Here is a 26,494-nt window from a genome sequence, read left to right as displayed (position 1 = left end):
CTGGCAGAGCTGAGTGAAGCTCTCTGGGGCCTTCAGCCAAATAAGGTCCCGGGGGCAGACGGCCTGCCAGTGGAGCTGTACAGGGTTTTTTGGGAAAGGATGGGGACTGATTTGTTGGAGGTGTATAGGGAAATCTATAGGGAGGGAATTTTGACAGATTCAATGAGGGAGGGAATAATTTCCTTATTGTTTAAGAAAGGCGACACAGAGGATATGAGGAATTGGAGGCCGGTCACACTTTTGTGTGTCGACCTGAAGGTGTTAGCGAAGATGCTAACAGGGAGGCTAAAAAGGGCCCTGCCCTTTATTATTGGGGAGGACCAGACATGTGGGGTCACGGGGAGGCAGATGGTCTGGAACCTTCACCTGGTTAGGGACACAATCAGCTGGGCGCGTGACAGGGGTTTGCCGCTCATGTTGGTGGGTCTAGACCAGGAGAAGGCGTTCGACCGGGTCTCGCATGAGTTTTTGTTTAGGGTTTTAGGGAGGTTTGGTTTCGGGCCTAAGTTTTTGAGGTGGGTGGGTATTCTGTATAAAGGGGTGGGAAGCAGAATTAATTTGAATGGGGTTTTGAGTGCTGTGGTTTTGCAGGAGGGAGGGGTGAGGCAGGGGTGTCCGATGTCACCCCTGTTATATGTGGCCTATATGGAGCCCTTTGTGGCGGCCATAAGGAGGGCACAGGGGATAAGGGGAATTAGGTTGCCGGGGGCTGGGGGGAGGGTGGTCAAAATCTCACAGTATGCGGATGACACCACCCTCCTCCTAGAAGATGAGGTAAGTTTGGAGAGGGCATTAGGGATGATAGGTTCCTTTGGAAAGGTTTCAGGGTCAAAATTGAATCGGGGAAAATCAAGGATTACATTTTTTGGGGAGTGGAGGACGGGGGGGTTATACGGATTGGCGGGGTGTAAGGGACCATTTAAGGTTTTGGGGGTTGATTTTGGGACAAAGGAGCAGGTGGAGGAAAATTGGGCAGGAAGAATTAGGAGAATGAGGGGCAAATTGGGACTGTGGCAGACGAGGAGTCTGAGTTTTACAGGGAAGATTCTGGTGGTCAAGACGGAGATCTTGCCATCTCTGTTGTTTTTGGCAAGAGTGTTTCCTCTTCCACCAAAGTGGAGGAGGACAATACAGGGGATTATTTTTAAATTCATTTGGGGAGGGTATGAATACATTGGCAGGGAGCTGATGTATCAGAGAGTAGAGAGGGGGGGTAGGGAGGTGCCTCATATTCCTTTAAAATTAGACGTTTTGGGTTTTGTTGGGATGTGTCAGGTGTTGACTGGGGAGCCGAGACATCCGGCTTTTTATTTTACACGGTTGTGGTTGTCGATTTCTTCTGGGATGGGACAATCGCACCCCCAAAGCAGAGCGGTTGCCCCCGCACTACAACCACATAGTGAAATGGGCAAGAAGGTACCCTGAGTGCAGGGAAAGGGAGAAGGTGTTGGACCACAGGGGGCTTTATGCAGGCCTGCTGGACAGGATCTGCACTGTCAGGGTGTATGGGGTGGAGGAGAAGGTGTGGAGGGTGAGCCAGATGAAGGGGTTGGAGAACCGGTGGAAGGACCTGAACTGGCTGGGCGTGCATGGGCGGCTACCGGTGAGGGATGTGCTCTACAGGCACTCCCTGACCCGGAACAAGCTCTGTCCAAGGGAGGGATGTCTTCGGGAGGAGACGGTTAGACATGTGTTCTGGGAGTGCGGGTTTGCAAAGAGGGTATGGGGAGAGGTGGGGTTGTTTTATACATTGATCAGGGGACTCAGTTATGAGAAAGTAATGAGAGGGAAGGGATACTTTGATTTGAGGGGAAGGAACCGGTTTTTGTGGTGGTTTATGATTTTGATGACAAAGTTCTGTTTGTGGGAGGCCAGGGGGGTCCTGGTGGAAAAGAATATTGTGTGGGGGGTGGGGCGGGTGGTGGGGAGGATTAGGGGGGAGGTGCAGAGGAGGCTGCATTATGATGTGGGGAGGTGGGGGTACCACCAGGCAAAGGAGAGGTGGAAGGGGCTGTGGGATGAGGGAAGGGGGGGGGGGCCGCCCAGTAGAGGGCAGGATGGGGAATGTAATTGTGGAATGTAATTGTGGAATGTAGATGTGGAATGTAATTGTGGAATGTAATTGTAAGGTATGTAAAGTTTGAATGTATGTAACTGTAATGTCTTGTGGTTTTCCAAATAAAATATAAAAAAAAAAATCTGTTCTTATCAGTTTAATATCTGATACGTCCCCTATCAGGGGACTATATATTAAACGGATTTTTGGCACAGGGAGTCGGAGAAGGAGCTTGCTCCGTCCGCTTCAAGCATCGACCCGTTATTGCAGTGCGTTCGGGAACGGTGCGCCTCTCCAAGTTTTGTGCAAAAAAAGGTTGTGTTTTGTTGTCCTTTACTCGGTGGGTGGGTTGCCCTGTTCTTCCCCCTTTTTGTTTGTTTGTTTGTTTTTTTGGATGTATGTAAATTGTGTTGTAAATAGGGTGAATATGTGCCCTTGTTGTAAGTGTGCTTGCCTCTGTTTTTTAGCAAAATGATGTAGTTTTGTGTGCGGGACGTAACTGTTTGTTATTGCGCTGTCTCGCTTTTCCCACCTTCCCTCTCGGATTGTCCGGCCGGCTGGCAGCAGTGGCAACCCCGGGTCAGTGGGAGTGGCTGGGAAGGGGGCCTGAGGCGCCTGGTGCGCTGAAAGGTCACATTTCGCTCGGGTTTCTCTTCAGCACGCACAAATCTTTCGCCTTTTACTAAAGATTTCCGTGGAGAGGAACGCACCTGAGTTTGTGCTATTTTTGGATGCTCCGTCCACAGGACGGGGCAGCTTCGAACGGTTTAAGGACAGACGGCAATGTGCCACAGGTATGCGGGTTGCTTGCGAGTCGCCGATGAGCCGAGCCGACTTGCTCGTTTCTGACTTATCGCCTGCTTGCCGCGTGCGATCGATGCCCCGCTCGCTAAATAGCTTTGGTCGCTGCCTAGAGAGCAGCTATTCAGTAAGTAACTCGGTAGTAAGTACGTAATAGTGTACTCGGTATGTGTTGAGTGTTTTTGGCGGCTGTGCCTGCCAGTAGAGGACAGTGTATCTTGGTGGGAGGAGCAAGCTGATTCCGGCTGTTACGGTAGCTCCCGACCGGCCAGTCAGTGCGTGCGCAGGGTTCTTGGGAAGGCGGGGAGGGGGGCCGGCTCCTGGGCCAGGTGGCGTCTGCCCCGAGCGCGGTCCGGGGCCACCGGGAGGGCGCCGTCGGCAGGGGCCAGTTTGTGGTTATCGCTTCTCGGCCTTTTGGCTAAGATCCAAGTGGTTTGTGGTGGAGAGAAGCGACAGAAAGTAAGTATGTCATCAAACAATTGGAGAGCCGGGAGGAACACTGCAAGAGTGAAGTGGGCAGGAGCCCCAGGGAGCATGCCCCAGAGGGAAGAGTTTGTGAAGGGGTTCGTGTTGGAGAAGTTCTCTCTGTCAGAGAGGGATATTCTGGGCATTCAGAGGAACGGGAGAGAGGAGTTTGTGGACGTGGCCTTCAGAGGACCGGAGGCTTTCCAGGCGTTCATGGAGAGGTGCAAAAGGGAAGATCTGGGGGCTTTCCGGGTGGAGTCCATGGAAAGGAGGAACCACAGGGTGGTCATCATCAACCTGTTCGATATGAACGTGCCAGATGAGGCTGTCGGGAGGTACCTGGAGAGGTACACCAGGGTGGTGGCCGGACCCAGATACCGGAGGGACGTCTACGGCTTCTGGAACGGCCAGAGGGTGTACGAGGTCCTGCTCCGGGAGAGTGACCATGGCTACGAGGGCTACCTCCATCCTCCAGCCCTCTGCATGGTCGAAGGAGTGAAGGGCCACATCTCGTATTCCAGGCAGCCTCCTTTTTGTCGGAGGTGCATGGAGGTGGGCCATGTCGACGCGGGGTGCAGGTCGGTGGTGTGCCACAACTGCTGGCAGCGAGGGCACATGGCGGTCGAGTGCAAGGAGCCGCGCACCTGCAACGTATGTGGCTCCGGGGACCATCTCATGAGGGCATGCCCTGAGCGCCGCCGCACCTACGCCGATGCAGCCAAGGAGAGAGCAGCGCCTACAGCAGGACCAGCGGGGGCTGAGAGGCCTACACCAGGCCCAACAGAGGCTGAGAGGCCTACACCAGGCCCAACAGAGGCTGAGAGGCCTACACCAGGCCCAACAGAGGCTGACGGGCCTACACCAGGCCCAAAGGAGGCGGAGGGGCCTATATCGAGACCGGCAGGGGCTGAGAGGCCTACACCAGGCCCAACAGAGGCTGAGGGGCCTACAACGAGACCGGCAGGGACTGAGAGGCCTACACCAGGCCCAACAGAGGCTGAGGGGCCTACACCAGGCCCAGTGGAGGCTGAGGGGCCTACACCAGGCCCAGCAGAGCATAGCGAGGCAGAGAGCAGGAAGGGGGAGCAGAGAGGGCCTATGCCGGGCTCAGCGGGGCCTAACATTGAGGAAGGCCCGATCCCGGACACCGACCTGGAGCTCGGCAGCATGGAAAGGAGGGAGACGGCGGATGAGGGCAGCGACGACTCCGACATGGAGCTGTCCATGGAGGAGGATGCCGTCATCAGGCTGAGGGGAGAGAAGAGGAAGGAGAGGCCTGAGATGGCTGGAGCTCCACCAGGGGGGAGGCAGGCAAAGGCCAGGGCCCCGACCAAAGCCAAGGCTAGGCCCAAGGACTGGGCCGAAGAGGTGGAGAACGAGATGGGGGATTCGGACGCTCCATTGCCGACGGAACCCAGGATGGGGATGGAGAAGATTTTTGGACGGAGGTAGGCTGAAAGCCTCAGTAATAATATTATTTCTGTAATGGAGAAAACCTGCATGTCATTAAACACAAGGGGCATAAAGGAAAAGGATAAACGGTCTGCACTGTTTTTATCCCTAAAAGAGATGCCTTGGGATGTGATTTTTCTGCAGGAATGTCATTTGGGAGGGGGGAAAGATGTAGATGTGTTTAGGAAGGATTGGGTGATGGGGCCTTCGGTTTGGTCAGTGGGGAATGTCCATGCTGACGGTTTGGGGATTTTGTTTCAAGGGAGGGGTGTGTTGATAGAAGAATTCCTGTCTGTAGTACCAGGGAAACTAATGTGGGTAGATGTTCTGTGGGGAGGGGAAAAATTTAGGTTGATAAATGTGCATGCCCCGTGCAACATTTCTGAACGTTTTAATTTTTTTAAGGTTTTACCAGATTTGTTGGCTACAAATAGAAATATTATTTTGGGGGGGATTTGAATGTGTCTATGGACGAGGGGATAGTGGGAGGGAGGAGGGATTTTTCGGCTCTTTATTTAAAAAAAGAGATTTTGGACACATTTGCTTTGTTTGACTGTTTTAGAGAAGATGGCCGACAGGGGGAGGGGTTTACCTGGGCAAACTCCAGGGGCTGCAGGAGAAGGTTAGACTATTTTTTTGTATCAAAAAAATTTAAGTTGAAAAATTTTGGGGTGTTTCCTAGTTGGTCCTCAGACCATTGTTTTATAAAGTGTATTTTGGAGGGAGGGGAGCCTGAAAGGAAAAGGGTTTGGGTTTTTAATGCGGAACTCCTGGAAGACTTTTGTTTTGTTGAGCAATTTAGGGAATTTTATTTGGGGTGGAAGGCCTTCAAAGCCCAGTTTGTATGTGTTCTGGATTGGTGGGAGGTGGTGAAGGTAAGGATAAAAGAGTTCTGTGTGGCATACGGGATAGCAAGGAGGAGGGAAGAGAGAGAGAGGGTGTGGGTATTGCAGAGTGAATTGCAATACTGGGTGGGCGTGGCAAACAGGGGAGGGAGGGTGAGGGCGGACGAAGTGAGGACCTTAAAAGAGCAAATAAAGGCGTACTATGTGGAGAAAGCAAGGCGGTTTGCCTTCCTGGCGAGGGTGGAGAGGAAGGAAAAGGACGAGAGGGTGACGCCTTTCTTTTTCAAGGCGGTGAGTGCGCGCCAAAGCGAGGGATGGATGGAGGCATTAGCCACAAAGGAGGGGGAGGTAAGACTGCAGGAGGAAAAGCTGGATGCAGCAGCACGTTTTTATTCTGTGCTGTTTGGTAGGGAGGAGAGGGACACAGAGGAGGGGGACAGGCTGGTGGCGCAGCTCTGGAGGAAGGTAAGGGAGGGACAACAGGAAGCTCTGGGGAGGAGGATAGGGATGGAAGAGGTAAGGGAAGCCTTGTTCTCCCTAAAGGCGGGGAAGACTCCAGGGAGGGACGGGATCACCAGGGAGCTATATACCCACTTCTGGGGTATAATGGCGGAGGACCTGGTGGAGGTGTTTAACGGGGTGGGAGAAGTGGGGAAAATGCCCCAGTCAATGAGGGAGGGGGTTATACACCTGCTCTTCAAGAAGGGTGAGAGGACAGATCTGGGGAACTGGCGGCCAGTCACACTCCTCTGCACCGACTACAAGGTGCTGGGGAAGGTGCTGGCCAACAGGGCCAAGGGGGTTCTGGGGGAAGTTCTGGGACCAGATCAAACCTGTGCGGTCCCAGGAAGGATGGGGTCCCAGAATTTAATGTTGCTCAGGGATGTGCTGAGCTGGGCGAGAAGCAGGAAGGTGGGGGTAGGGGTGATCGGCCTGGACCAACAGAAGGCGTTCGACCGGGTCGACCACACCTTCCTGGTGCAGGTTCTGGGAAGGATGGGGTTCGGAGAGCGGTTTATTTCCTGGGTGAGGACCCTCTATAGTGGGGCCTTCAGCCGGGTAAAGGTGAATGGAGCTCTGAGCGCGGCGGTGTCGCAGGGTAGAGGGGTGAGACAGGGGTGCCCTCTGTCCCCACTGCTCTATGTCTGCATTATAGAGCCCCTGGCAGAACTGATGAGGCAGGACAAGGTTTTTAGGGGCCTGCAGATCCCGGGCAGCGGGGGAGAGATTTTAAAGCTGCTGCAGTACGCGGACGACACTACAGTGGTGGTCTCCTCTGAAAGGGATATCGAGAGGGTCATGGGCCTGGTGGGCCAGTACTGTCGGGGGTCGGGGTCCAAAGTGAACTTCAGCAAGTCGGCAGTGATGGTGACCGAGGGATGGAGAGGGAGGAGGGGGGAGCAGCATGGCCTCGCAGTGTGTGAGGATGGGATGAAGGTGCTGGGGATCCGGTTCAGCAGGGAGAGGGCAGACAGGCTGAACTGGGAACAGTGCCTGGAAAAGGTAAGGAAGAGGGTGGGCTTGTGGAGGGCGAGAGCTTTAACATTGACAGGTAAAGTACTAGTGGTGAATTGATTTATTTAGGGAGGGTTTTTCCGATGCCAGCGGTGTGCAGGGTGAAATTGAACCGGTTGATTTTTAATTTCCTGTGGGGAGAGCGGTTAGAGCCGGTAAAACGGGAGGTTTTATTTTTGCCAGTGGAGAAAGGGGGAAGAGGTCTCGTGGACGTGGGCTTAAAGCTAGAGGTGCGATATCTAAAGGGCATTTTTGATACCCTGGTGGGGGATGAGGGCCACAAGTGCCGGCACCTCATGAAGATGTGGGTGGGGACAGCCATGAGAGAGCTGGTGGGGTGGGACAACAGGGGGCCGAGGGCGGAGGACACCCCGTGGTGGTACACAAGGGCAGTTCTCTTTTTAAGAACGCACAGGGAGATCATCATGGCGCAGGGGCTGTGGGACCATTGGGCCCTCTATAAAGCGATCCTGGGCAGGAGGACGAGGGAGGCAGAGAGGGAGGTGGAAAGGTGCGGAGGGCAATGGAGGTGGTTGACAGCCAGGTGGCTCCCAAACCGGGCAGGAGACCTGAACTGGTTGGGAGGTCTGGGAAGACTACCGGTGAGGGAGAGGATGCACAGGGCTGGCACTGCCAGGAGCCCTTTGTGCCCCAGGGGCTGTGGGAGGGAGTAGACGGGAGGGCATGCCCTATGGGAATGCCCTTTTGCAAGAGTGTTCTGGGGGAGGGCAAACAGGGGGGTGTTTCTCCCGGTATGGGCCACAGCAGTGGACAAAGAGGGGGTCATGAGGGCTGCCGGGGTGGGGAGCCTGAAGGCTGAGGAGAGGGAGGTTTTCAGCCTCCTGGTGAGCTGGGGGAAGCTAGCCCTGTGGGACAGCAGGAACAGGAAAATGCTGAATCCCTCAGATGGCACGACGGGGGTGCAGTGTTTCAAGGGGTGGGAGAGAAGAGTGGAGGTGGAGATGAGGGTGTGCGCCCAGGTAGAGGGAAAAAAAGGGGAGAAAAGAAATGGGAAAAGGTGAAGGCCGCCTTGAGCCTGTAAGAGGCAAATGTGTAAATAGTGTAAATAAAAGTGTAAATAATGAATGTATATGTGTTGTCTGTGGAAAAGGTAAGGGGTGGGTATACAGTTGGTGTTATGTGTATGTAATGTAAATAAAATGTAAAATGATATTTGTAAAAATAAAAGTGTCTTATATAAAAAAAATCTGTTCTTATCAGTTTAATATCTGATACGTCCCCTATCAGGGGACTATATATTAAACGGATTTTTGGCACAGGGAGTCGGAGAAGGAGCTTGCTCTGTCCGCTTCAAGCATCGACCCGTTATTGCAGTGCGTTCGGGAACGGTGCGCCTCTCCAAGTTTTGTGCAAAAAAAGGTTGTGTTTTGTTGTCCTTTACTAGGTGGGTGGGTTGCCCTGTTCTTCCCCCTTTTTGTTTGTTTGTTTTTTTGTATGTATGTAAATTGTGTTGTAAATAGGGTGAACATGTGCCCTTGTTGTAAGTGTGCTTGCCTCTGTTTCTTAGCAAAATGATGTAGTTTTGTGTGCGGGACGTACCTGTTTGTTATTACGCTGTCTCGCTTTTCCCACCTTCCCTCTCGGATTGTCCGGCCGGCTGGCAGCAGTGGCAACCCCGGGTCAGTGGGAGTGGCTGGGAAGGGGCCCGGAGGCGCCTGGTGCGCTGAAAGGTCACATTTCGCTCGGGTTTCTCTTCAGCACGCACAAATCTTTCGCCTTTTACTAAAGATTTCCGTGGAGAGGAACGCACCTTGCTCGTTTCTGACTTATCGCCTGCTTGCCGCGTGCGATCGATGCCCCGCTCGCTAAATAGCTTTGGTCGCTGCCTAGAGAGCAGCTATTCAGTAAGTAACTCGGTAGTAAGTACGTAATAGTGTACTCGGTATGTGTTGAGTGTTTTTTGGCGGCTGTGCCTGCCGGCAGAGGACAGTGGATCTTGGTGGGAGGAGCAAGCTGAGTCCGGCCAGTCAGTGCGTGCGCAGGGTTCTTGGGAAGGCGGGGAGGGGGGCTGGCTCCTGGGCCAGGTGGCATTTGCCCCGAGCGCGGTCCGGGGGCACCGGGAGGGCGCCCTCGGCAGGGGCCAGTTTGTGGTTATCGCTTCTCGGCCTTTTGGCTAGATCATTTGTCTAGTTTGCTCACGCGACCGGGAATTAAGAAGCGATTTGGAGTTTTTCGGCCTTCGCCTTTTTTGCGCAGTTGGAAGCCTCCAGTTTTCCTTTTGAGATGGCCCAGGGGGGTTTTTTCCAGCCTGCTGGTGCTGGCCTGCGCCACACCATGCGCTTCCAGTGGAAGAAGAGCGGAGAGATGATGGCACGTGGGGAGTTTGTGCAGAGAGTGCTCAGAGGAGTGGTGAAGGTGGATCCAGTGGGAATTTACTGCCTGCAGACCAACGCGGCGGTGAAGGGGTACGACGTCTCCTTCGTATCGGGAGTAACCTTTGAGGTGGCATTGAAGAGGTGCAAGGAGAAGGAGGACGAGGAGCCACTCTGCTCGTTTCAGGTGGAGACAATGGAGAAGAGGAGCTTCAAAGTGGTCACCACTCATTTGTACAACCCGTACGTGAGTGATGACATGGTGGTGGCGTTCCTGGCTCGCTACGGGAAAGTGATGGCTGGGGCCCGGTATCTGAGGGATAATGACGGGATATGGACAGGGAAAAGACAGTTCAGGGTCCTCCTGAACGAAGACAAGGAGGGTTTCGATGGTCTGGTGCACCCCCCAGCCTATTTCTCCATCGGGCCAGACAGGGGCTACCTGTTCTATTCGAGGCAGCCCAGTTTCTGCAGGCAGTGCCGGGAGTTCGGCCACATGGCGGGCAGCTGTGGCCAGGTCATATGCGGACGCGGCAGCTGGTCGGGAGGGGGCACCAAAGAAGGGCCCTTTGGACCTGCGCCCCCTGGAGGAGGTGCTACAGGAGGTGCGCGCAGCAACCGCAGGGACGGAGGCGGAGAAGGTAACGGGTGAGGAGCCGGCTGCGGGGCCTGAGGAGGTGGCAGCAGACGCTCCTGCTGTAGAGGCGGAGGAGGTGCAGGTGGCAGGGGTGGAGCCTGCGGTGGAGGGGATGGAGGTGGGGGAGCTGAGCCTGAGGAGGCAGAGGGGCAACGAGGGGGTAGAGTCAGTCGGGGAGTCTTCTGACACTGACGGCTGGGTGTCACGGGCGGGGAAAAAGAAGAAGAGGAGGGGGCTGAGGAGGGCGGAGGTGCCGGTGGTGGTACCGTCTCCGGCAGACCTGCCTTTTTCTGGACTCCCACCATCTGGGACAGTTAAGCTCCAGAACAGCTACGATGTGCTGAAGGCGAGTGAGGAGGAGCCCGGGCCCTCTGGGGCCTTGACGGGTGTGGCGCGGTCGTTGCCAGAAGTGCCGGCGGGGGCTGCCGGGGGTTTGGGTGCGGAGTCTCCGCTAAGCGAGGAGCACGCCTACAGCCCACCGCGGTCACCGAATGGCACGTTCCTGGCCATGGATAATGGGGACTTTGGAGGGGGGTCCTTATTGTAAGTACTTGTGTGTCGCTATGGTTTTGAGTGTTGAAATTGAGTTTGTTAATGGATAAGTTAATTATTGTTAGTGTGAATGTTAGGGGATTGCGTAATAAGGTTAAGAGGGGGGCAGTTTTTGAGTATTTGTCGATGGTTTCTTTTCACGTGTGCTTGTTACAAGAGGTACATTTAAAGGATGGGGAGGATGTTAATTTATTTTCTGAGGAATGGAAGGGAGGGAAATCAAGGTGGGGGGTGGGGGGGGTACATTCCTCAGGTGTAGGGGTTTTGTTTAAAGGGTGGGATTTTGAAATGGAGGATTGCTTTTCAGTTGTGCAAGGCAGGGTTTTAGGGGTTGACTTTAAGTGGAGGGGATTAAGTGCTTGAGTCATTAACATCTATGCTCCTACAGACCCAGCTGGAAGGAGGGACTTATTTGGGGAAATTGGCAATTGCCTAATGAGCAACAGAAGGGTAATTGTGGGTGGGGATTTTAATGTTTCTTTAGAGGGAACGGGGGATTTTAGTTTGGGACACCTGAGGAAGGTAATTAGGCACTTTGATTTAATTGATACGTTTAAGGTTTGTAATCCAGGGGTGGACGGAGCCACATGGAGCAATTCGAGGGGGGTGAAGAGCCGAATTGATTTTGTTTTTGCTGAGGGGGGCACTAAAGTGGTCTCCTCAGAAATAAAGCCAGTCTGGTTTTCAGACCATCACAGTCTGACGACCACAGTAGAGGTACAAGGGACTAGGTTTGGGAAGGGCTTTTGGAAATTAAACATTTCGGTGTTAAAGGAAAGGGAGTTTGTGGAGCGTTTGGGTTATGCGTATGAAGGGTGGGCAGACATGAAGGTTTTATTTAGGTCAATGAGGGAGTGGTGGGACTGGATGAAGGTCCGTCTGAAATGGTTCTCTATTAATTACTGCAAGCAGAGGTCCAGGAGGGAAAAAAGGGAATTTTTTAAATTACAAAGGGAGTTAGAAAATTATTTTGTGGCAGGGAATTTAAAGGGGACGGCATCGTGGGAGGGATATAATGACTTGCAGGGGAAATTAAGGGGAATTTTTGAAGAGAGGGCAAGAAGGGTTTGTTTTGCAGCGAAGAGGGAAGGCTTGGAAAAAAATGAAACATGCTCTGCTTTTTTCTTTAATTTAGTTAAACAGGCGAGGGTGAGGAAGGGTATTCAGGGCCTGCGGGGAGGGGACGGGGTCGTGAGAACGGGAACGGAAGGAATGGTGGAAGTGGCCACTGATTTTTATAGGGATTTGTTTGGGAGGAAAGAGGTGGATTTTGGGGAAGGGGAGCGGTTTTTGGGGGCCCTCGAAACGGAGGTCCCGGAAGAGGTGAGAGAAGAACTGGAGGGGGAGATCACACTGGCAGAGCTGAGTGAAGCTCTCTGGGGCCTTCAGCCAAATAAGGTCCCCGGGGCAGACGGCCTGCCAGTGGAGCTGTACAGGGTTTTTTGGGAAAGGATGGGGACTGATTTGTTGGAGGTGTATAGGGAAATCTATAGGGAGGGAATTTTGACAGATTCAATGAGGGAGGGAATAATTTCCTTATTGTTTAAGAAAGGCGACACAGAGGATATGAGGAATTGGAGGCCGGTCACACTTTTGTGTGTCGACCTGAAGGTGTTAGCGAAGGTGCTAGCAGGGAGGCTAAAAAGGGATGAGAGGGAAGGGATACTTTGATTTGAGGGGAAGGAACCGGTTTTTGTGGTGGTTTATGATTTCGATGACAAAGTTCTGTTTGTGGGAGGCCAGGGGGGTCCTGGTGGAAAAGAATATTGTGTGGGGATTAGGGGGGAGGTGCAGAGGAGGCTGCATTATGATGTGGGGAGGTGGGGGTACCACCAGGCTAAGGAGAGGTGGAAGGGGCTGTGGGATGAGGGATAGGGGGGGGGGGGCCGCCCAGTAGAGGGCAGGATGGGGAATGTAATTGTGGAATGTAATTGTGGAATGTAGATGTGGAATGTAATTGTGGAATGTAATTGTAAGGTATGTAAAGTTTGAATGTATGTAACTGTAATGTCTTGTGGTTTTCCAAATAAAAAAAAATAAAAAAAAATCTGTTCTTATCAGTTTAATATCTGATACGTCCCCTATCAGGGGACTATATATTAAACGGATTTTTGGCACAGGGAGTCGGAGAAGGAGCTTGCTCCGTCCGCTTCAAGCATCGACCCGTTATTGCAGTGCGTTCGGGAACGGTGCGCCTCTCCAAGTTTTGTGCAAAAAAAGGTTGTGTTTTGTTGTCCTTTACTAGGTGGGTGGGTTGCCCTGTTCTTCCCCCTTTTTGTTTGTTTGTTTGTTTTTTTGTATGTATGTAAATTGTGTTGTAAATAGGGTGAATATGTGCCCTTGTTGTAAGTGTGCTTGCCTCTGTTTTTTAGCAAAATGATGTAGTTTTGTGTGCGGGACGTAACTGTTTGTTATTGCGCTGTCTCGCTTTTCCCACCTTCCCTCTCGGATTGTCCGGCCGGCTGGCAGCAGTGGCAACCCCGGGTCAGTGGGAGTGGCTGGGAAGGGGGCCGGAGGCGCCTGGTGCGCTGAAAGGTCACATTTCGCTCGGGTTTCTCTTCAGCACGCACAAATCTTTCGCCTTTTACTAAAGATTTCCGTGGAGAGGAACGCACCTGAGTTTGTGCTATTTTTGGATGCGCCGTCCACAGGACGGGGCAGCTTCGAACGGTTTAAGGACAGACGGCGATGTGCGACAGGTATGCGGGTTGCTTGCGAGTCGCCGATGAGCCGAGCCGACTTGCTCGTTTCTGACTTATCGCCTGCTTGCCGCGGCCAGTTTGCGGTTATCGCTTCTCGGCCTTTTGGCTAAGATAAAGACGGGAAGAGGATGGCAGCGCCAGAAGGTGATGTGCCGACCCACAGGGTGCGGCTGAGGAATACGGTTCGGGTGGAGATGGAGGACGGAGAGAGGAGGAAAGGTTTCACGCTGGAGTTTTTTGTTAAGAACATCTTGAAGGAGCTATTGAGGGTTGACAGCGAGACAGTTTTTTGCCTGCAGGATTTTTCCCCGAGAGGGTTTTTTGATTTGACGTTCATGTCAGAAGCCGCCTGCTACAACCTGCACCAAAAGTTTTTGGAACACAAGGAGGACCCGGCATTGCAAGGGATTACGGTGCATCTGCTGTACAACAAGGCCCTGCGACCCCTGATGATCCACCTCTACAATCCTTTTGTTCGGGAGGACATCCTGGCCTTCCTGCACAGGTACTGTTCAGATGTGAGGGAGGGGGTAAAGTTGAAGGATCGATTTGGGTTTTGGAACGGGAAAAGACATTTTAATGTGCGCTTCAAACAGGATCCTTCAGGGGTGGGAGGGGTGGCACATCCTCCTGGGGCTTTCTCCATAGGCCCGGACAGGGGCTACCTAGTCTACCCAGGGCAACCTTTGTACTGTCGTCGGTGTGGAATGTACGGGCATGTTAAGGCGGTGTGCTCCACCGACCGATGTAGACATTGTGCATCGACGGAGCATGCGACAAGAGACTGTGTGGCCCCGAAAACCTGCAGTCTCTGCGGGAGTGTGGAGCACCTTTTCCGGGCCTGCCCAGAAAGGGTGAGGTCGTTTGCGGCCTTGGTGCAGGGTGAGTTTGGGGCCTACTCTGGGCCTCCTGGAGGTCAAGCACGGCCTAGCACCAGGAGTTCCGGCTTGGGCTCCGGTCCGGCTCCGGATTCCGGTTCGGGTTCCGGTCCGGCTCCGGATTCCGTGTGTAGTGTGGGAGGTGGTAGGGTACGGAAAGTGGGTGCTGTGGGAGGACAGGATGGCAGCAGTGGGGACGAGGCTCAGGGTCCTGACTCCCAGCCAGCTCTATTATAGGTTCTCTGGGAGGGTAGCGGAGAGAATAAGGGGGGATGGGGTGGTGCACGGGTGGGAATGGGTGCGGAAGTACTGGGGAGGCCTGGAAAGGCTTTTCCTCTGGGAGGGGGGTCCCGGGAATATGTAAATATGTAAATATAATGTATGTGATTGGGGTGGTCGGGTTCGGGGTTTGTGGGGTGGGGCTTGCTTGTGGGGAGGGGGGAGGGTGGGGTTTTTGGTTTTGGTATTTGTTTTTGTATTTGTATTTGTATGGTTTTTTCAGTTGGTTGTTTGGGGTGAGTTGTAAGTATGGTTAAGTGGGGGGTGGGGGGCTTGAGGGGATGTATTGTTAAAAAGGTTGAATGTACAATTGGTGTAGCGGCGATGGTATGTATTTGTGTAAGTATTTAATAAAATATTTTTTTATCTTTTAAAGAGGTGTCGTTTGATGCTATGTTCCTGCAGGAGTGTTGGACTATTTTTTTGCCTCGAAAAAATGGAGTGTGGAAAGTTTTGTGGTGCTTCCCAGCTGGTCCTCAGACCATAGTGTAATAAAGTGTATATTGGGGGGAGGGGAGGCTAGAAGACAAAGGAGATGGTTTTTTAATGCCGATCTCCTCAAAGATTTTGTTTTTTGTGAACAATTTACAGAATTTTATTTGGGGTGGAGGGTTTTCAAAGCCCAGTTTTCCTGTGTGCTGGAGTGGTGGGAAATGGTGAAACTTAGGTTAAAAGAGTTTTGCATAGCCTATGGCATAGCGAAGAGGAGGGAAGAGAGAGAGAAGGTGTGGGCACTGAAGGGAGAGCTGCAATACTGGGTGGGGGTGGCAAACAGGGGAGGGAGGGTTAACGCAGAGGAAGTCAAGGTTTTAAAAGAAAAAATAAAATTTTATTACATCGAGAGAGCAAGGCGTTTTGCCTTCCTGGCAAGGGTGGAGCGGAGGGAAAAGGACGAGAAGGTAACGCCTTTCTTTTTTAAAACAGTGAGAGCGCGGCAAAATGATGGGTGGATCGAGGCGATAAGGACAGGCCAGGGGGAGGTAAGGAAGCTGGAGGAGAAGCTGGACGCCGCAGCGCTTTTTTACTCGGTGCTGTTTGGGAGGGAAGAGAGGGACACAGAGGAGGGGGACAGGCTGGTGGCGCAGCTCTGGAGGAAGGTAGGGAAGGGACAACAGGAAGCTCTGGGGAGGAGGATAAGGATGGAAGAGGTAAGGGAGGCCTTGTTCTCTTTAAAAGCGGGGAAAACGCCAGGGAGAGATGGGATTACCAGGGAGGTATATACCCACTTCTGGGGAATAATGGCTGAGGATCTGGTGGAAGTTTTTAACCGGGCGGGAGAAGTGGGGAAAATGCCCTTATCAATGAGGGAGGGGGTAGTGCACCTGTTGTACAAGAAGGGGGAGAGGAAAGATCTGGAGAACTGGCGGCCAGTCACTCTCCTCTGCACCGATTACAAAGTGCTGGGGAAGGGGCTGGCCAACAGGGCCAAGGGGGTGTTAGGGGAAGTTCTGGGACCTGACCAAACTTGTGCTGTCCCAGGAAGGATGGGGTCCCAGAACTTAATTCTGTTAAGGGATGTTTTGAGCTGGGCAAGAAGCAGGAAAGTTGGGGTAGGGGTGATTGGCCTGGACCAACAGAAGGCATTCGATCGGGTCGACCACGCCTTCCTGGTGCAGGTTTTGGAGAGGATGGGATTCGGGGAGGGCTTTATTACCTGGGTGAAGACCCTCTACAACGGGGCCTTCAGCCGGGTAAAAGTAAATGGGGCCCTGAGTGCACAGGTGATGCAGGGTAGAGGGGTGAGGCAGGGGTGTCCTTTGTCCCCTTTGCTGTACGTGTGCGTGATAGAGCCCCTGGCAGAGCTGATGAGGCAGGACGGGGTGTTTAGGGGCCTGCAGATCCCGGGCAGCGGGGGGGAGAGGGTAAAGCTGCTGCAGTACGCGGATGACACCACAGTGGTGGTCTCATCGGAGAGGGATGTGGAGAGGGTCATGGGCCTGGTGGGCCAGTACTGTCGAGGGTCAGGATCCAAAATTAATTATACCAAGTTGACAGTGATGGTGACCGAGGGATGGAGAGGGAGAAGGGGGGAGGAGCATGGCCTGGTAGCGTGTGAGGAGGGGATAAAGGTGCTGGGGGTCCGTTTCAGCGGGGAGAGGGCGGACAGGCTGAACTGGCAGCAGTGCCTGGAGAAAGTGGAGAAGAGGTTAGGCGTGTGGAGGGAGAGGGCGCTGACACTTTCAGGTAAGGTCCTAACGGTGAAAGCGGACATTTTACAGAGGATAATTTATTTAGGTAGGGTTTTTCCGATCCCGGCGGTGTACAAGATCAAACTAAACCGGTTGATTTTTAATTTTCTATGGGGAGGGAGGCTAGAGCCTGTAAAAAGGGATATCTTATTTTTGCCGGTGGAAAAGGGCGGGAGAGGCCTAATAGACGTGGGCCTGAAGGTAGAGGTCTTGTTCGTGAAGAGCCTCTATGACGCCTTGGTGGGAGATGAGGGCCACAAGTGCCGGCACCTCATGAGGATGTGGGTGGGGACGGCCATGAGGGAGCTGGTGGGGTGGGACAACAGCGGGCCGAGGGCGGAAGACATCCCGTGGTGCTACACGAGGGCAGCTCTCTTTTTAAGATCTAATAGAGAGATTATCGCGGCACAGGGGCTGGGGGATCATCGGGCCCTCTACAAAGAGATCCTGGGCAGGAGGACAAGGGCGGTAGAGAGGGAGGTGGAAAGGAGCGGAGGGCAATGGAGGTGGTTGTCGGCCAAGTGGCTCCCAAACCGGGCGAGAGACCTGAACTGGATGGGCGGTCTGGGAAGGCTACCGGTGAGGGAGAGGATGCACAGGGCCGGCACGGCCAGGAGCCCTTTGTGCCCCAGGGGCTGTGGGAGGGAGGAGACAGGAGGGCATGCCCTGTGGGAATGCCCCTTTGCAAGGGTCTTTTGGGGGAAGGCAAATAAGGGGGTGTTTCTCCCGGTCTGGGCCACAGCGGTGGACAAGGCTGGGGTCATGAATGCAGCTGGGGTGGAGAGTCGGAAGGCTGAGGAGAGGGAGGTGTTTGGCCTCCTAGTGAGCTGGGGGAAGCTGGCCCTGTGGGACAGCAGGAATCAGAAGGTCAGGAACCCCAAAAGTAGCATGACGGGGGTGCAGTGCTACAGGGGGTGGGAAAGGAGAGTAATGGTGGAGATAGGGGTGTGTGCCCAGGTAGAAGGGGAAAAAAGGGGCGAAAAGAAATGGGAAAAGGTGAAGGTCGCCTTGAGCCTATAAAAGGCAAACGTGTAAATAGTGTATATAAAAGTGTAAATAGTGGATGTATATGTGTTGTCTGTAGAAAAGATGTTGGGTCTGTACAGGGTGTGTGTTATGTGTATGTAATGTGAATATGATGTAAAATTATATTTGTGTAAATAAAAATTTCTTATACAAAAAAAAATCTGTTCTTATCAGTTTAATATCTGATACGTCCCCTATCAGGGGACTATATATTAAACGGATTTTTGGCACAGGGAGTCGGAGAAGGAGCTTGCTCCGTCCGCTTCAAGCATCGACCCGTTATTGCAGTGCGTTCGGGAACGGTGCGCCTCTCCAAGTTTTGTGCAAAAAAAGGTTGTGTTTTGTTGCCCTGTTCTTCCCCCTTTTTGTTTGTTTGTTTGTTTGTTTATTTTGTATGTATGTAAATTGTGTTGTAAATAGGGTGAATATGTGCCCTTGTTGTAAGTGTGCTTGCCTCAGTTTTTTAGCAAAACGATGTAGTTTTCTGTGCGGGACGTAACCGTTTGTTGTTATTGCGCTGTCTCGCTTTTCCCACCTTCCCTCTCGGATTGTCTGTCCGGCCGGCTGGCGGCAGTGGCAACCCCGGGTCAGTGGGAGTGGCTGGGAAGGGGGCCGGAGGCGCCTGGTGCGCTGAAAGGTCACATTTCGCTCGGGTTTCTCTTCAGCACGCACAAATCTTTCGCCTTTTACTAAAGATTTCCGTGGAGAGGAACGCACCTGAGTTTGTGCTATTTTTGGATGCTCCGTCCACAGGACGGGGCAGCTTCGAACGGTTTAAGGACAGACGGCAATGTGCGACAGGTATGCGGGTTGCTTGCGAGTCGCCGACTTGCTCGTTTCTGGCTTATCGCCTGCTTGCCGCGTGCGATCGATGCCCCGCTCGCTAAATAGCTTTGGTCGCTGCCTAGAGAGCAGCTATTCAGTAAGTGACTCGGTAGTAAGTACGTCACAGTGTACTCGGTATGTGTTGAGTGTTTTTGGCGGCTGTGCCTGCCAGTGGAGGACAGTGGATCTTGGTGGGAGGAGCCAGCTGAGTCCGGTCGTTACGGTAGCTCGCCGACCGGCCAGTCAGTGCGTGCGCAGGGTTCTTGGGAAGGCGGGGAGGGGGGCCGGCTCCTGGGCCAGGTGGCGTCTTCCCCCGAGCGCGGTCCGGGGCCACCGGGAGGGCGCCGTCGGCAGGGGCCAGTTTGCGGTTATCGCTTCTCGGCCTTTTGGCTAAGATCAAGTGTAGTATCTGTTCTTATCAGTTTAATATCTGATACGTCCCCTATCAGGGGACTATATATTAAACGGATTTTTGGCACAGGGAGTCGGAGAAGGAGCTTGCTCCGTCCGCTTCAAGCATCGACCCGTTATTGCAGTGCGTTCGGGAACGGTGCGCCTCTCCAAGTTTTGTGCAAAAAAAGGTTGTGTTTTGTTGCCCTGTTCTTCCCCCTTTTTGTTTGTTTGTTTGTTTGTTTATTTTGTATGTATGTAAATTGTGTTGTAAATAGGGTGAATATGTGCCCTTGTTGTAAGTGTGCTTGCCTCAGTTTTTTAGCAAAACGATGTAGTTTTCTGTGCGGGACGTAACCGTTTGTTGTTATTGCGCTGTCTCGCTTTTCCCACCTTCCCTCTCGGATTGTCTGTCCGGCCGGCTGGCAGCAGTGGCAACCCCGGGTCAGTGGGAGTGGCTGGGAAGGGGGCCGGAGGCGCCTGGTGCGCTGAAAGGTCACATTTCGCTCGGGTTTCTCTTCAGCACGCACAAATCTTTCGCCTTTTACTAAAGATTTCCGTGGAGAGGAACGCACCTGAGTTTGTGCTATTTTTGGATGCTCCGTCCACAGGACGGGGCAGCTTCGAACGGTTTAAGGACAGACGGCAATGTGCGACAGGTATGCGGGTTGCTTGCGAGTCGCCGACTTGCTCGTTTCTGGCTTATCGCCTGCTTGCCGCGTGCGATCGATGCCCCGCTCGCTAAATAGCTTTGGTCGCTGCCTAGAGAGCAGCTATTCAGTAAGTGACTCGGTAGTAAGTACGTCACAGTGTACTCGGTATGTGTTGAGTGTTTTTGGCGGCTGTGCCTGCCAGTGGAGGACAGTGGATCTTGGTGGGAGGAGCCAGCTGAGTCCGGTCGTTACGGTAGCTCGCCGACCGGCCAGTCAGTGCGTGCGCAGGGTTCTTGGGAAGGCGGGGAGGGGGGCCGGCTCCTGGGCCAGGTGGCGTCTTCCCCCAAGCGCGGTCCGGGGCCACCGGGAGGGCGCCGTCGGCAGGGGCCAGTTTGCGGTTATCGCTTCTCGGCCTTTTGGCTAAGATCAAGTGTAGTATCTGTTCTTCGCGGGAGCGATGTCTTTGGAGGATGAAGAGGTGCCGACCCACCGGGTGCGGTTGAGGAATACCGTCAGGTTCGAGGTTTCGGAAGGGATGAGAGAGACGGTGACGCTGGATTTTTTCGTTGAGAAGATCATCAAAGGTCTGTTTGCTTTGGAGCCTGATTCTGTTTTTTGTCTACAAGATGTGCCAAGTAGAGGCCTGTTTGATTTAACTTTTGTTACGGAAGTGGACTGTTTGAATTTCTACCACCGATTCAAGGAGGCTAGGGATAATGCAGTGTTGAGAGGAGTCACGGTCTGGCTGCTGTATTCCAGGCCCCTCAGGCCTTTAGTGATTCATTTGTACAATCCTTTTGTGTTGGAGTCGGACATTTTATGTTTTTTGCACCGCTATTGTGCAGAAGTGAAGGAGGGCTCCAAAGTGAAGAACAAGTATGGGTTTTGGACTGGAAAGAGGCGGTACATGGTCAAATTTAAGACGGATGCGCTTAGCGCTGGTGGGTACAAACACCCTCCTGGGAGTTTTGCCATAGGCCCGGATAGGGGGTATCTTTACTACCCTGGAATGCCAGTGTACTGCAGGCGTTGCGGCCTATATGGTCATTTGAAAGAGGACTGTAAGGCAAGTAATTGCAGGAATTGTGGAGCTGAGGACCACCTGGCCAAGGAATGTGCCGCGCCTAAAAGCTGCAGCCTTTGTTCCAGCACGCTGCACCTGTTTCGGGCGTGCCCGGAACGGAGGAGGACCTATGCGGAGGTAATGGGAGGGGCTGCTTGTGAGGTGGAGGACGAGGCCGTGGATCCCCCTGGTGGTGGAGGAGAGAGGAGTGCCAAGGGGACTTATCCTGTTACCGGAGGAGAGGGCAAGAGAAAGGCAAAGCACAAGCCAGGACCGGATTCCCGGAGGGGGTCCCTGGATGAGGAAACGCCAGGCCCGTCGAAAGTCCCTGCCTGCGCGCGTGCTGTTGCTGGCTCGGTCCCTGTAGCTCCTTTATCGGCTGGGGCGTCTGCACGGCCTCTGAAAGGAGGCCCCGCTCCTGCTCCTGCTCAGGCTGCACCTGAACCAGGTGGAGTGAAGGGACGGCACAAGGCGTTTCCCACTGCAGCGCTAGCTCCGGTCGCTGGCCCGGCTCCCGATCCGGTTCCGGGCGTGGTTATTCCGGAGAGCCCGGACAGCCCGGTTCATGCCGGGTTAGCGCAGCGCTTCCGCAGGGCGGCAGCGGCTGCTTTTCGAGGCAAGCAGGTGGGAGGGAAGGATCTTCCGGCTCCGGTCCCTGATCCAGCTCCAGTCCCCGAACCAGCTCCAGTCCCCGAACCAGCTCCAGTCCCGAATCCAGCTCCGCTCCAGAATCCAGCTTCAGGTCATGGTCCAGCTCAGGCGGAGGTGGATATTGCTGGGTTGGCCTCCGGGGATCTGGGAACCCCGCTTGCTTGGGGGGACACGGAGCCTGCAGAGGACAGCATGCAGTGGGCAAGAGTGGCAGGGAGGAAGCGGGCCTCTTTCGAGGACTCCGATCCCTCCAAGCTGCACAAGTCTGGCTCGGAGGTCAATTTGTCGAACCGCTATGCGGCTCTGACATACGTGGCTGAGGAGTCGCTGCTGGAGGACAACTCGGACATGGGCCTGGGAGGGGAGTCCCCCCTCGAGTGGGACATGGAGGGGTTTGTATTAGATGATAGGGAGGAAAGAGAGTAAAGGGGATTTGGTCATGTACACTGGAAACATGGCGGAACTCAAAATAACGACCGTCAATGTGAGGGGGTTGCAGAATAAAGAGAAGAGGGGGGCGGTATTTGCATACCTCTCATTGTTGGATTTTCACATCTGCCTCCTGCAAGAGGTGCATCTGAGGGATGGGGCAGATTGTAAACGGTTTTCTAAGGAGTGGGGGAGAGGGGAGTCAAGATGGAGTGTGGGGGGAGTTCATTCCACTGGAGTGGGGGTTTTGTTTGGTGGGAGGGATTTTAAGATCGTACATTGTTTGTCTGCCGTGCAGGGCAGGGTGTTATTAGTTGATTTTGACTGGGGGAATATAAAATACAGGGTGGTCAACGTGTACGCCCCCGCTGACCCGGTTGGCAGGAGGGAGGTGTTTTCGGGTTTTGACGCATTGCTGTGCTCAACAAGGTTTTTGATTTTGGGGGGGGATTTCAACACCAGCATTGATAAGGGGAAGGATGCGAGCCTCAGGGGATTATGTTCTGTTGTACAGGGGTTTAATTTGGAGGATGCTTATCGGGTTGTGAATAAGCAGGGCCCTGGCGTGACCTGGGTGAACACAAGGGGGAGCCAGAGTCGCATCGATTATATTTTTTTACAGAAGGGGCAAATAATAAGTTTTGGTTTTGTGACTCCAGTGTGGTTTTCTGACCACTTGGCACTTACTGTGGGGGTTTTAGTTTCCAGTAGGACCTTTGGCAGGGGGTACTGGAAACTGAACGAGGGGATAGTGGGGGACGACGAGTTTAGGAAGCAGCTGCAATGGGCGTACCAGGGCTGGCAGAACCTGAGGCCGCTCTATGGGTCTTGGGTGGACTGGTGGGAGAGCATCAAAAGGCGGGTGGGAATTTTAGCAAGGAGGTATATGAAGCGGAAAAGGGATAAAGATGTGGGGGAGTTTCGGGCTGTGAGAAGGAGGCTGCAAGACCTTTATGAGGAGTGGAATAAGGGTTGTGAGCTGAGGGTGCAGGAGGTGGATGAGCTGAAGCAGTGGCAGAGGAGGTGGTGCGAGAAAAGGGCAGGCATTTTTTGTTTCAAGGCACAGAAAGAGCGCTTTGAGAAGGACGAGAGGTGCAGTGCCTTCTTTTTTCAGACGGTGAGGGCGGCGACGGCCAGGACAGCTGTAGGTGGGCTTAGGGGGCAGAAAGGGGAGCTGCACACGGACAGCGGGGAGATGTTAGGGGTCGCCGCATCTTTTTACCAGCAGCTGTTTGGCGAGCAGGAGGTGGACCAGCAGTGGGGGGATCACTTTCTGGGGTTCCTCGACAGACGAGTTCCGGAGGCTGTGAGGGCGGAGCTAGAGCTCCCGTTCTCCAAACAGGAGTTGTGGGAGGCCCTGAAAGGGATGAGCAGGCGGAAGGTCCCTGGCAAGGACGGGATGGGCAGGGAGTTTTATGTGGAGAACTGGGAGTTGCTGGGGGCTGAGTTTTTAAAGGTGGTGGAGGAAATATTTGCGGGAGGGCAGTTAAGCCCTTCTATGAGGGAGGGGGTGGTGTCCCTCCTGTATAAGAAAGGAGACCCTGAGGAGCTGAGCAACTGGCGGCCCCTGACTTTGTTAGGGGTCGACTACAAGATAATTGCTCGGGCCCTAGCTGCAAGGTTGGGCAAGGCCATGCCACACGTGATCCATAGCGATCAGACGTGTGGGGTAGAGGGTAGGTCTGTGCTGTTCAACCTGCAGCTGGTTAGGGATGTGGTGAGCTGGGTGGAGGACAGAGGCCTTCCTCTGGTCCTGGTGAGTCTGGACCAGGAGAAGGCTTTTGACAGGGTCTGCCATAGTTTTTTGTTTAGAGTTTTGGAGAGGTTGGGTTTTGGAATTTTAGAAGGTGGGTAAGTATACTTTATTCCGGAGTTGGCAGCCAGGTCAAGATAAACGGGTTTTTAGGAGATTTTGTGTTGCAGACAAGGGGCGTGAGACAGGGTTGCCCCCTGTCCCCCCTGCTGTATGTTTTGTATTTGGAGCCCCTGGCAGCTGCAATGCGTGCGGATAGGAGAGTGGAGGGGGTGTGGCTCCCAGGTAGTGGGGGAGCAGTTTTAAAGATGTCAGCATATGCAGACGACATGACGTTGTTTGTCACTAGCGACAGGAGTGTAGAGTGTGCTCTTGAGCTGGTAGGCCAGTTTGGGAGGGCATCTGGGTCTGCATTAAATATAGGTAAGTGTAAGATTAAATTTTTCGGAGCCTGGGCAGGAAGGAGGGACAGTCTAGGTGGGATGGAGGTCTGCGCTGGCCCTTTAAGGGTGCTGGGGGTGGATTTTATGGAAGGGGACAGTAGCGGGTTGAATTGGGGCAAGAGGATTGCGATGGCCAGGAGGAAGCTAGGTTTGTGGCAGCAGCGGCCTCTGTCCCTCATGGGGAAGACCACGGTGCTGAAGGCCGAGGTTCTTTCGTCTTTGGTTTTTTTGAGTTTGGTGTTTCCTTTGCCAGCTAGGCAGCGTAAAAGCCTGACGAGGGCTGTTTTTCGTTTTCTGTGGGGCTCGTATGAGTACGTTCAGCGAGCCCGCATGTATCAGCCGGTATTGGAGGGAGGGCGTGACGTGCCGTTCTTAGGGCTGAAATTTGACACTCTTTTCTTTTGCAACTTGTGTACGGCGCTCACTGCCCCGCTGCAGCACAAGCACCAGTATTTTGTGCGGTTTTGGTTTGGGGGGTTTATGAGGAAGTTGTGTGCGTGGCAGAATCTGGTGCCAAAGGCAGAGACCAGGCCCAGCCACTATTGGCACGCAATGAGATGGGCGAGGAGAAATGAGGAGTGCCAGGACCCGGGTTTGGCCGTCTCGCACAGGGACTTGTACAGCGTGCTGAGGGCTAAACTGAAGCCGGGGGAGGTGGTGGGAGTGCCGAAAGAGGTATGGGGAAAGGTTCAGGCGAAGAGACTGGGGAACAGGCTCAACGACCTGAACTGGTTGGTGGCATTAAACAGGTTGCCAGTGAGGGACACGCTGTACCGCCATGGCATATCCCGCAATTGTTTCTGCCCCAGAAACACGTGTTTTGGGGTTGAGACGGTTGACCATGCGCTTTGGAGCTGTGGGTTTGCACGGGCGGTGTGGGGGGACATTAAAAGCAGGTTCCCGGTTCTGCAGGGACTCACACAGAAGGGAGTGCTCTTCGGAGAGGGGCTGCAAGGGGTCAGAGGTAGGGACGTTTTTGTGGTGCTTCTCACAGTATCACTGGTGAAGAAGGCCCTGTGGGACGCTCGCTGCCTGGCAGCGAGGTGTAGCGTGGAAGGGAAGGTGGAAGGAGTAGTCAGGTGGGTTAAGACTGAGTTGGGGTGGAGATTTCGGGTGGAGGAGGAAAGGTGGGGATTCCATGCCGCTAGGGAGAAATGGAAGAGTATTTGGGAGGGTTTACAGGAGGGGTGAGTATAGGTAAGTAAGGAGGTATAGTTTTGCCTTGTTGTGTATGTAAGTATATAGGATGGTTGTGACTGTATATGTGGGGGTGTAACAGATGTGCAAATATGTTTTAGTTAAATAGGTGCGTGGGACTGTGTTGGGGGAGGGATGAAGGGATTTTGTTTAAGACGGGATTGTGTTATGTACAGGAAGGGGACTTTGTTGGGAGGGATTTTGTGTTCTGAGTTAGATTTAGTTTTTTGAGCGGCATGGAAGTGGGTGGGCCTGGGTTGGCATGTGGAAATGTAAAAATGTATTGATGAATTGTATTGTTCCTGTTTTGTGAAATAAAGTCTCATTAATATAAAAATCTGTTCTTATCAGTTTAATATCTGATACGTCCCCTATCAGGGGACTATATATTAAACGGATTTTTGGCACAGGGAGTCGGAGAAGGAGCTTGCTCCGTCCGCTTCAAGCATCGACCCGTTATTGCAGTGCGTTCGGGAACGGTGCGCCTCTCCAAGTTTTATGCAAAAAAAGGTTGTGTTTTGTTGCCCTGTTCTTCCCCCTTTTTGTTTGTTTGTTTGTTTGTTTATTTTGTATGTATGTAAATTGTGTTGTAAATAGGGTGAATATGTGCCCTTGTTGTAAGTGTGCTTGCCTCAGTTTTTTAGCAAAACGATGTAGTTTTCTGTGCGGGACGTAACCGTTTGTTGTTATTGCGCTGTCTCGCTTTTCCCACCTTCCCTCTCGGATTGTCTGTCCGGCCGGCTGGCGGCAGTGGCAACCCCGGGTCAGTGGGAGTGGCTGGGAAGGGGGCCGGAGGCGCCTGGTGCGCTGAAAGGTCACATTTTGCTCGGGTTTCTCTTCAGCACGAATTAACCTGTTGCCTACCACTGGCTTGCTAGTGGTAGACAGGGGGTTTTCGGCTGTTTCTTGAGAGGCTTCTCAGAGCTTGTGTCCCTTCTCTCTCTCCCTTTTTCCTCCCTTTCTTGGTTCCTTCGCCCCTCTCTTTTTTCCACCTGGTTTTTCCTCCTAACCTGACGGACTGCGAGTTTCGTTCCCAGTACGTGGCTTGACCGCGACCACCCCCGGAACAGCTGTACCTGGAGTGAGGAGAGAGTACCAGTGGCTTGACCGCGGCCCTCTCTGACCTCCAGGTACCCCAGGGCCTGTTGGGAGGAACCAACCAGGTGGCTGGAGAGAAGGAGCGAGGGAGCTGATCCAGGAACTGCGGAGGGAGCTGCCGTTGCCAGAGCCTGCCACCAGAGGGAGCCGGACCCGGAGGAGCCTCGAGGATCCAGAGAGCCAGCCAAGAAGCCCGGGACTCCACCACCTTTTCCTGGACTGAGGCGGCGACGAGGATCCTCGAGAGCCAGCCGGCGGAGGC

The 26,494-nt window shown here is 53.6% G+C and overlaps 8 non-coding genes and 4 pseudogenes across 8 annotated transcripts; all 12 read left to right on the top strand.

The window, feature by feature from the left end:
• Positions 1-2,159: 2,159 nt before the first annotated feature.
• Positions 2,160-2,351, top strand: LOC133106334 (U2 spliceosomal RNA). The gene has a single exon (XR_009704473.1). It is a non-coding gene; the product is annotated as a U2 spliceosomal RNA (small nuclear RNA).
• Positions 2,352-2,694: 343 nt separating this feature from the next.
• LOC133105724 (U5 spliceosomal RNA) lies at positions 2,695-2,811 on the top strand. Its single transcript, XR_009703918.1, has one exon. It is a non-coding gene; the product is annotated as a U5 spliceosomal RNA (small nuclear RNA).
• A 5,493-nt stretch (positions 2,812-8,304) lies between these two features.
• On the top strand, positions 8,305-8,494 carry LOC133106489 (U2 spliceosomal RNA). The gene has a single exon (XR_009704514.1). It is a non-coding gene; the product is annotated as a U2 spliceosomal RNA (small nuclear RNA).
• A 339-nt stretch (positions 8,495-8,833) lies between these two features.
• Positions 8,834-8,944, top strand: LOC133106115 (U5 spliceosomal RNA; annotated as a pseudogene).
• Positions 8,945-12,663: 3,719 nt separating this feature from the next.
• On the top strand, positions 12,664-12,856 carry LOC133106440 (U2 spliceosomal RNA). Its single transcript, XR_009704493.1, has one exon. It is a non-coding gene; the product is annotated as a U2 spliceosomal RNA (small nuclear RNA).
• Positions 12,857-13,199: 343 nt separating this feature from the next.
• LOC133106101 (U5 spliceosomal RNA) lies at positions 13,200-13,315 on the top strand. The gene has a single exon (XR_009704278.1). It is a non-coding gene; the product is annotated as a U5 spliceosomal RNA (small nuclear RNA).
• A 4,555-nt stretch (positions 13,316-17,870) lies between these two features.
• LOC133106363 (U2 spliceosomal RNA) lies at positions 17,871-18,043 on the top strand (annotated as a pseudogene).
• A 332-nt stretch (positions 18,044-18,375) lies between these two features.
• On the top strand, positions 18,376-18,492 carry LOC133105722 (U5 spliceosomal RNA). Its single transcript, XR_009703916.1, has one exon. It is a non-coding gene; the product is annotated as a U5 spliceosomal RNA (small nuclear RNA).
• A 433-nt stretch (positions 18,493-18,925) lies between these two features.
• On the top strand, positions 18,926-19,116 carry LOC133106278 (U2 spliceosomal RNA). The gene has a single exon (XR_009704446.1). It is a non-coding gene; the product is annotated as a U2 spliceosomal RNA (small nuclear RNA).
• Positions 19,117-19,448: 332 nt separating this feature from the next.
• On the top strand, positions 19,449-19,565 carry LOC133105721 (U5 spliceosomal RNA). Its single transcript, XR_009703915.1, has one exon. It is a non-coding gene; the product is annotated as a U5 spliceosomal RNA (small nuclear RNA).
• A 433-nt stretch (positions 19,566-19,998) lies between these two features.
• LOC133106565 (U2 spliceosomal RNA) lies at positions 19,999-20,089 on the top strand (annotated as a pseudogene).
• A 5,359-nt stretch (positions 20,090-25,448) lies between these two features.
• Positions 25,449-25,624, top strand: LOC133106403 (U2 spliceosomal RNA; annotated as a pseudogene).
• Positions 25,625-26,494: the final 870 nt, after the last annotated feature.

The sequence above is a fragment of the Conger conger genome, chromosome 12 (assembly GCF_963514075.1).
Source record: "Conger conger chromosome 12, fConCon1.1, whole genome shotgun sequence".
Lineage (NCBI taxonomy): Eukaryota > Metazoa > Chordata > Actinopteri > Anguilliformes > Congridae > Conger > Conger conger.
This window is presented reverse-complemented; position numbering and strand designations above follow the sequence as displayed.